This window comes from Leuciscus leuciscus (genome assembly GCF_965113295.1).
Source record: "Leuciscus leuciscus genome assembly, chromosome: 8".
In the NCBI taxonomy this organism is placed as follows: Eukaryota; Metazoa; Chordata; class Actinopteri; order Cypriniformes; family Leuciscidae; genus Leuciscus; species Leuciscus leuciscus.
Window position 1 is genome coordinate 25,863,778 of NC_138732.1, and position 10,315 is coordinate 25,874,092.

At 37.9% G+C, this 10,315-nt stretch overlaps 1 protein-coding gene and 1 long non-coding RNA gene across 6 annotated transcripts in view; one reads left to right on the forward strand and one right to left on the reverse strand.

The window, feature by feature from the left end:
- The window catches only part of LOC309504607, a 227,636-nt gene that overhangs the window by 213,526 nt on the left and 3,795 nt on the right, over positions 1-10,315 (forward strand). The window contains exon 2 of the long non-coding RNA XR_014208129.1: positions 8,070-8,781. This is a non-coding gene — a long non-coding RNA (uncharacterized lncRNA). The remainder of the gene's footprint in view (positions 1-8,069; positions 8,782-10,315) is intronic.
- enox2 (ecto-NOX disulfide-thiol exchanger 2) overlaps positions 1-10,315 on the reverse strand; it is a 240,142-nt gene that overhangs the window by 191,631 nt on the left and 38,196 nt on the right. The gene's annotated exons all lie outside the window — the stretch shown is intronic.

The window sequence follows — 10,315 nt, forward strand, 5'->3', positions numbered from 1 at the left end:
TAGACATTCAAAGTCTGAGAAGATACCATAAAATGTGGGCCAGAAGTACCAAGTCTTGCATAAAGACCAAACCACAAATGCCTGCTTGATCTTCAGAACCGAAGAGAACCGACATTAGAGGCTTTTACTCTAAGACTGGAAGCTTTTTCAATGAAGTTTCCTCTGTAATGTGAAGAAAGAAAAGCTTTTAGACTCTCTCAAACATTCATTTCAGGAAAGTGTTGCTGGAAGTAATGTCTCCTAAGTGGTGCTTGCATTTGTGTTTTATGGCATAGGCTTACAATGGTATAAAAACGTATTAAGTGACTTTCAAATTACAAGCATCTAAAAGGATCAGAAAGAACTGCAGGCTAAAATTAGTGAACAAGCCTTGTTTACAGTGGAATTCTGGCATTTTTCAGTGGTTGGTTCACCCAAGAATGCCATAATTTCCTCACCCTCACTGTAGTTCCAAACCCGTTTGACTTACATTCTTCCTTGTTAGAACACAAAAAAAGGGAGATTTTGAAGAATGGCCAACAAAAATAAAGAAATGAATAAATAACCAGGGGCTTTAGAGCTGCATAAAAGACACATTTTCCAGAAATTAGATTTGATGTCGCAGAAATCTTTTTATAATTAGGATACAGCATTTACCATATACTGCATGACACAAAGGACAAACAAAATGCATCACTCTTATTTATTTTGGTCTCTTACCAAATTCTGATACATAACTTTAAGGGGGATATTGAGTGTGGTGCACAGCCTTACCCAGTCTTTACAAATCTGAAATAATGATTTATGCAGGATCGCAAAAAAAAAGTGACGTTGTATTCAGTGATTGAGGAATCGTGTAAAAATAGAGGGACTGAATAATGACGAGTCATATGGGCCATCTTTCTGGTGCTTTTTTGTTGTTGTTATGTTTGCAGCTTGAAAGACATTTTATACATTTGTTGAATTGAACATATACCTGTATCTCAAACGCCAAGGTCATGTGTTTGATTCCCAGGGAATGCACAAACTGATCAAATTTACACCTTGAATGCAAAGCAAGTCGTTTTGGATAAAAGCATCTGCCAAATGCATAAATCTCAATGTAAATGAAAATGGTGGCCAGGATATTCCTTAAAATAGATTTTTCCCATTCTTCAGAAAATCTGACGATATAATTTTTGTGAACACATGATCAGCACATTACTCTTCCTGAGATTGGCATTAAAGTGCAGGAGCAGTGTGTCACAGATGGCACCGATCTGTGGAATTCCTCCGATGAACACGGCCTTATCAGACAGCGTCAACGGACCATCATCAGGACAGGAGATGAGGAGATTACGAATCAGCCCATCTAACACTATTCATCTCCAACACGACAAGCAGCTCAAAACAACCACAAGCTCCACAGCTGCAACCTCTGCCCATGAAGATCGGCAAATCAGCAAACCAACAGCTGAATTCATAAACAAAAACATTTGACAATATAATGCTTAATGTTCTGAATAAAATGGCTCTATTCAAACATAACAAGATAGTTAAGTAGGCTATATGAGATGCAGTTCTTCATATATTTGGACATTTCTGAATGAACGCTACATTGGCAAAAAGTGCTTTGCCTCTGGAGCAAATCATTATAATGATGAGCATTATTTTAACAGAATTGGTGTTCGATTCTCTGCAGCATTTGTTACCATAGGAAACAACCCGCGGCATGGCCTCTGATGTGGAAGTGCTTCCAAAATGGCCTTTTTATCTGCAGTTATTATCCTCATATGTCACTGTCATAGAAACAACACAGCGCAGTGACAGAAAGGGCATGCAGCGTATCAGAATATTGTTTAGAGCGCCGATTATCACCTGCAATGTGCTTTCCAATTGTGTGGAAGGGAAGACGTCTCTAGAGACTGCCCTGATCTCAACAACACAACACTGAGCACCACACTTAAGTCAGCCAATATTCAGCTTTCAAGCGAGAAGCTTGGGTCTATGAGTGTCATAACTTGTTCAAGTTTGCATTAAACTACAGAAAGAACTGACAAGCCGAATCCCTGTCTAAAAAATATCCACAAACAAATATAAATTGGGTTTTGCAGATATGATCCGAAGAGAAATAAAAAGCAAACTAAATGCACATTACAATTTTTTTATGACAAAACACAAACAATTATGTATACATTTAATTCTTCAATTATTTGCATATTTATAGCAATATAGCAAAAAAAAAAGTATATGGCATTCAGATCTGCCTTCATTTAATTAGCAACACCGATCTTCCTATGATCCAATCAATTCTTGAGGAAGTCTTACATTTCTTTTTCATTCCAGAAGCAGCTTCACTCAGATGTCACAATTGGGAAGAAAAGACCGATCACAACTTTGTTTCATGACGACTTTAAAGGGGTGATGAACTGAGACATCAAATTTTCCTTGAGCTTTTGACATATAAGAGGTCATCATACTATAAGAAAATCCTGTAAGTTTCAGAACCTAACTGAAAACTTCCTTGTCAGTCCAGTAAAAGCTTTTATTGACACCAGCCACAGCGAACGTGCGTTTTCAAAGTGGGAATCTATGACGTCAAAGGGTATCAAACACCGCATCCGCAGAAGATGATCAACGCCTACTTCAACACTGCCTGTTTAGCCCCGCCCACCAATTTGCGCATTACATATGCAAAACTGTTATCCAATCATAGCAGTGGGCGTTTACGTCCAAGTCTTCAATGTTGCACGCCCGTAAAAAAACGAGCGTTTCAGGAGCTAGGCTCAAAACCAAGCCTATTACGTATTCATTTTGATGTTTTTAAATGTAAAAATTAAGCAAACATCATAAGTTGACCTCAAAAAAAGAAAAGAAAAAAGAAAAAAAAAGCTAGTTCATGACCCCTTTAAATAAATGATATTTTGAACAATATCCTATATTTAAATTGACACTCTCAGATGAAAAATGATGAAGCCTTCTTCAGTCATATTAGTGCCCTAGAAAAAGCTACACCTTGTCCCAAATGCCACACCTATGGACTAGCGGTCTTAATTTGTGTGTGATGGTGAAGTTCAAAAGATCATTTATCATTTTATGATAAACTGGTGCAGACATCACACCTATACTACAAATTTTTTTTATTTATCACCAAAGTGTGGACTCATAAGAGACCCTCTTGTGGTGGCTGCCATCTTGAGACCACCAGCCATGTTTGTAGGATTTGTTTATCAGTTAATATACAAAAACTTCAAACATCCACACTGACAGAGGTTAGTTAAAATGCTCACTGTGTTGTTTTTTTGTTTGTTTTTTAAGACGATGAATACGAGCCAGAACAACTAACAAAAATCTTCAGGAAGGTGTTGTTGTTCAGTGTGAATCCAAGGTCCAGCCACAACCATAAAGTCAGCACCATTTATGCTGTTAAATGTGTTCTGTTTTGTGTTTCTATTAAAAGAACAAATATTAGCCAATTAGCATGACTACAAAACAGGATTGAAGAGCCACATAAAAATAAAGCTCATGGTGGAGTGGGAGATATTCTGCCTGCATACGACACCTGAGATTATAGCACTCATAAAAGATAATGGCATGGACGTAATGGCAGTGCAAACTAAATAGAACTTATTAGGATTTTAGAACGTGTTGAAGTGAATCTGTATTGAGATAAAAAATATATATAAAAAATTCAGAAATGTACAGAATGTACCCACAGAATGCAACATGGGTATGACATACAGACGGACGGATGGAGAGAGAAACTCTAGAGGGCGCTAGCTGATCCAAGAAACTATCATCATTACCACCAGCTGATTGGCCTCTGCTGATCCTACAGCCAATAAGATTGCTTGCTCAACATTTAAATAGTCTGCTTGCTTCAGTGTTTGGGGTAGGATAGCCCAGCAGCGCGCTATCAGAGTTCCTATGAAACCCTCCACCTCCCCCAGCTCCACCTGCCTAAATATGCTAAGTGATTCGCGTTTATTTATGCAGCAGCAGCACCATATCTTACTAGCTCACAGCAGCATTTATGTGCACCCATTAGCAATAGCAAGTCCATACTTGCTCTGCAGTAGCAGACAACCACAACAGCAGCAGCAGCAGCATAGCAGATCTAGTCCGCCAAGACCAAATACTTTCAATAATATGCTAAAACTATTCAGAGAGTTCTCCATATATGCAGTTGCCATCTCTCAAATGCCATTTTTCTTGAATCTGAAAATATTTTTGAAGCTTTATCCAAAGCAGTCCTATGCATTCAATTCAATTGCAAACCACAGCATTGGTCAAATCACCAGCACTCTCACTTCGGACAGTAAATGGCCTCTGAATTAGCCTTTATCTTCCTTTGAACTGTGGTCAATTGAATCCAGCCTGCAGCCCAGTGCGACTCCAGACGTTTTGATGATATCTGACTTCCTGAGTAATAGTGCTTGTGCCGTGACATGCTTCACCTAAAGGCCCCACCACACAGGACACTGCTCTATAAAAGCCATTTTAGAAAACATTAGCCCTTGATGGTGGGAAACTAGTAAATCAATTATCCCCTGGCCTAAAATCTAGCCAGTGCATCTGTTTGGGTTTCATCTGTTCGGAAGGTCAAGTAGGGATTAAAAGACTAACAACATGGAAGAAAGAACTGGAAATCAGGAATGCACAAATATTAAAATATTATTCTGGCTCAGAATGATAATCAGGCAATTATTTCTTTATGTAATGTCTGATAAATTATATATAGTTAATATTAAAATACTATTTTGTAAACATAATTTACAGTATGCAAATGAATATCATTTTGAGATTTGCTAAAGATTACTTTTAACAGTGCAGACAACATGCACTATCATTCAAAAGTCTGAGGTTGGTAAGATTTTTTTAATGATTTAGAAAGAAGTCAATTCAAGAAGTCTCTGCTCACACTGGCTTGATTTATTTGATCAAAAACACAGTAAAAACAATTATACTGTGAAATATTATTACAATTTAAAATACATTTTCTATGTGAATATACTTTAGAAATGCAATTTATTTCTGTGAGGTCGAAGCTGAATTTTCATTATCATGATTTACTGCTCAAGAAACATTTCAATTGTGCTGTTTAGAGGGATAGTTCACCCAAAAATGAAAATTCTGTCATCATTTACTCACCCTCAAGTTGTTCCAAACCTATATGAATTTCTTTCTACTGCAGAACACAAAAGATGATATTTTGAAGAATGTCGGTAACCAAACAGTGGATGGGCCCCATTGACTTCCATAGTATTAGTAATTAATAATGAATTATTATTGAAACAACTTGAGGGTGAGTAAATGATAGATTTTCATTTGTGAGTCAACTATCCCTTTAATGTTTCTGTGAAAACCGTGATACTGTACATTTTTTCAAACATTTCATTTGAATTAGAAATATTTTGTAACATAATAAATGTTTTTCTGTCACTTTTTATAAATTGAATGTGTCATTGCTAAATAAAAGTTTTAATTTCTTTCGGAGGACAAAAACCTCTTAGCTAATGTTGGCCACTAAACAATATGAGAGCTGGCAATGAAATGCTCAGCTTCCTCTAGATGTGAAGTTATGAATACCAAGGCAGAAGGCCAAAGGTGCTTTGTTTAACTGCCGTGGCCCACATGTTGGAGAGGAAAATGTGCCGATATGGAGAAATCATTTACAGCTGTCTCTGATGGCTCATCCTCAGATTTTGGCAGCTTGAGAATCTGGCAACAATTTAACTTCAACAAAGAAAATAAATACATCTCAACTGAAGTGGGACAAGAAAACAAACTTAAAAACTGCACCGGGTAGACTTCAGTGTGGAGGAATCAATCAAATGTACCATCAGATCCAATTAATGCATGCTGAACTTTAAGAGCGGCAAGAAAAAAGAAACATGTCACTCAAGTTGTACTAAACAGCTTGACGCAAAGCAGAAACTCAAACGAACCCCCAAAATGTAGGCAGTCAAATTCCCTGCATTTTGAAATTCTCCCCTTTGACCCATTTCATGCCACCTCTATATTCTGTTCTCTATCAACCATTTACCCCATAGCCGTCCTTCCTGTGTCTTCAGAGAGCAGAGCGTTTGCTTGAATCTCGGCATTAATAATTCATTGTTTTCGGCGGACACAGTGAATACCAATTCCTTCATATTGCAAGGCACAATCATCAAGGCTGATTGCGGCACCTAAGGTCATTAACTTCATCCTGGGTGACGTGCCTACGAATGTAAATGGCCGGCAAAAGGCGGCTGACACTGAGGTTACGCTTCAACCTGTTAGTCTGTCCATCTAAACCTCTGCCGGCCAGATGAGGGAAACAGGGAAATTACATTGCGCGCTCCTTCCGTTTATTATTCGTTTTTCTCCTTCGCTCTGTGAAAAACATGAATTATGGCTTTCGCCCCAGTAAAAAGAAAACAGTCACGATGGCCTCGCAAGGTGCCATGGCAACGGTGAACACTGAAATTATTACCTGAAATAGCAGTGCAATAAATGAAATCAAATATTCCCCAATGGCCTGGATGTCTAGGGCATAACAATAACAGTGCTAAAAGATGTAAGTTACCTGAAATCTGAAGCTTTTTGCAGGTTAAATACCATTAGAACAATAACCTCCATGGCAATTTATATCCCTCCAGCTGTGCGGATGTTCCCTGTGGAATCAGAAGCCAGACAGCAGGTGCTACAAGCTGCCTAACTTTAGGAAGGTCACAGAAACAGCTTGGGCATGCTTTGAAAATATGTTCGTAGAGTAAACTTTAAACATGAAGCATTTCCTGTCCACTACTAAATTGGCTTTTTTAAAGACGGTATATACTGTAAAGAATGCTGCCTGCTGGTCTGGACCAAGCAATTATATTCTCTTGTGCACAATGGATGGTTCCAGTATGGGACGCTGGGTAAGGTATCTGCAGCTGACACACTGAAGAGCCCTTCATTTAGCTGAGGAGACCCCTAACACATTGGACATGGCACTGAGCACACTGCTGATCTCTGTCTGATCCAATTGACTGTTGGGTTTCAACCCCCTGCATCACTATGGGCCATTAAGTGGCCTGCCGAAAGAAAAATAGCTCTGCTGGTCCCAGGGTAGTGCAATTGGATCAGCAATTTCTGCCCACTATTGTCCCATAACACTGCGACTAAGTTAATTTCCTGTGGGAAAAAAACACTCAAGTGAAAAATAAGCAATAAATAAAAACCAAAAATGAAAGCAGGCCCACTAGATGCAATGCATGAGCCAGCACTGTTAGCTTCTGTCATGTCTTATCGGTATTAAAAAATAAATCTTCAGCAGGACAGTTTAATTTGTTGTGGTTGTTTAATTTAGAGAGGATGGCTTAGCATTAGAGATGCACCGGTCGACCGCCAATCAATCGGAACCGACCGGTTTTTCGCTCCAAAAAAAATTATCGTCAACTGCCGTGAATGTTTTTTCTTTGTTTGCTTGTTTTTATTTTGTACGTTTTTTTGGCCGAACTCTGTTCCGGACTTGTATACAAACGGCATTGCAATCATTTCCCAAAATGTCAATTGTGTGGAAATATTACGATGTCTGTAAACAGGACGTTCACAAAGGCCTCAGACGGGACACGCTGAATACAGACGTACATTTGAGAGGAGTACTGTATAGGAATACTGTACCAGGCACAGCAAGCTCACCGTTCACGATGCTCGGAATATTGGAAGAAAAATAGAAATATTGAATTAATTGAAGGTGGGGGTTTATATCAATGTATCTCTGAAGGGAACTGACTGCTTCGTGAACAGTGGTAACAAAGGAAACACTATATCGCTGCTCTTTCATACGCACCTACTGCTTATTTCATAAGCGCATACACCTACTGTCAAAGAGTGAAATGGCATTCTAATTCAGTCTGTCTGCTGTTTTTGTTTTGTGCATATGTTTAATGCAAAATAATTTCACAAAGCTAAAGTCAGACCATTCTGTTTTTGCTTTAAATCTTGAAATGATCTAATTTAACTCAAAAACAACTGCTCATGCTAGCAATTTGGCCTGTAATAGAGCAAATATAAAATATATATATATATACCACACACACACACACACACAAAAAAAAAGGTTTTAAGTTTTATGGTGAGATCAGATCATACCGGCTGTTGTCAGATTCCTTGTGCATACACAAATCCCACTGGATTATTACAATTAATGGCAAAAAGAATGTTTGGAAATGTAAACTGATATTTCCTACTGACACACTACAGCAAAATATATAGGCATATTTTTAGGCATATTAACATGCCAGTAAGCAAGAGTGTTTTGGCATTGGATGCCAAGCAGGGATGCAATGATCACATTCTTTAATGGCCGATTCTGATTCAGATTTTTTTTTTGCAAGCAAATGGGCTGATTCCAATACTGGTTGCCTATATATATATACATTTTAAAACCAGTATTGGAATCGGTCCATTTGTTTGCAAAAAAAATCTGAATCAGAATCGGCCATTAAAGAATGTGATCATTGCATCCCTGCTTGGCATCCAATGCCAAAACACTCTTGCTTACTGGCATACACAATCATTAATATATATATATATATACAGTACTGTGCAAAAGTGCAAAAGATCCCTCTTACTTACTGGATTGGAACTCTAGGATTCATCACGACCGCCAAGACACAATCATTAAAGATTTACTGTTTAGGGAGATGCTGGCCACCCCAATTATTGTAATATGATGCAGGGCCATCATCCCTAAACTTGATGACCTCTTTGTAAGGGACCTTCATTATAAAATATAAAGAAATTTTTTATACAACGACCCATGTATCTATCTATAAATTACAGAAAAGTCTGTCTGTCTGTGTGTGTGTATGTCTGTTAACCACATATCTCTCGAGCCGTTAGTCCGATGGATTTCAAACTTGACAGGTGTCTCGCTACGGTCACGAGTAAGTGCAGCGCCAAGTTTGACGTTGTTTGGATGAGAAATGCTAAAGATATTGTTAAATATTTCATTTTTTAAAGGTCAGACTGATCTCATGAAATGGCGTATGTATGACACGCCAATTCGTATTTCCATTTTTGGCGTGTTATCAACACGCATAATTGATTTTCAGCGTGTTTATCAACGCCGGTGACTTAACGTTACATTACTGTATATATAAATATATATGACCTACCCCAACCGCGTCCCTAAACCTACCCGTCACTGGGGTTAATACCATTTATGAGTGTTCCCCTACCATCCTAGGAAAAAAAATATTGCTCCCCAGATGTAGATATACATTTTGCTCAGTTTCGCTCGGACATTTAACGGCGTACACATACACGCGGAATCACTCTGACGTTTAACGGCGTAGACATACACGCGGAAGATGACGGTTCGTTTCGGCGTGGACATACACGCGGATAGCTCAAAATGCGTATAAATAACACGCCACTTGACTTGAAAGTGGCGTGTATGTTTACGCAAAGTCATGATGTCATGTTGCAGAGGTTGTGGTTTAAAAATAAACATTCTGACATTAGAGGGTTGTATCGGTCAAAGAAGCCCCAAGAAGGTTGTGGTTTAAAAATAAACATATTTTGGTTCCTTCTGAATATTATAGTTTGGTTCCAGAATGTGATAAATCCATTTTGATTAATTTGAGTAAAAATGTGTTTTCTTTACCAAGAAAGTGGCAAGATGAAAAACACTATTTTCTGGTTCCAGAATGTGATAAATCCATTTTGATTAATTTGAGTATAAATGTGTTTTCTTTACCAAGAAAGTGGCAAGATGAAAAACACTATTTTCTGTTTAAAACTTTCACATAGTATCTTTAGGTTATAATATCATATAAAATTCAAATCCAGATTTGGATTTTCAAAGATCTATTATAAAAACGGATTATTTTCCCCAAAAAATGCAATAAATTCATGACACTTTTTTTTCAAAATGCTATCATATTGAAACTGTTGAAATCAGCCATCACTAAGAAATATCTCCTGAACTTTTTTGACGGCGATCAGCTCACAAAAACTGATTTTGCACGGGCACTTTGCACTGCTCCCTGAATCGACGCGTTTATTCATTTGTGGATGTTAACAGAATCTGTAAGTCAGCTATGCTGTTTACTTCTGAATATTATATTTCATTCTGGTGCGCTTAAAGTTATCGCTACTGTGTAACGATAGCCTATGCTATTCACCAACTGAACATATCCTATTCAATGTGTTCACAGTCTCTTTCACGGGCATCATTTGTAGTAGCCTATTCACAAGCTTCCTCAAGCATAGCGTTTTCTCGGAGTTCACTGTGTGCTTTCTACCATGCACAAATATGTGTGTAATTGTAACAATGAGCACTCAAACACACCAAACCAACAATTACTAAAAACACACTCAAAAA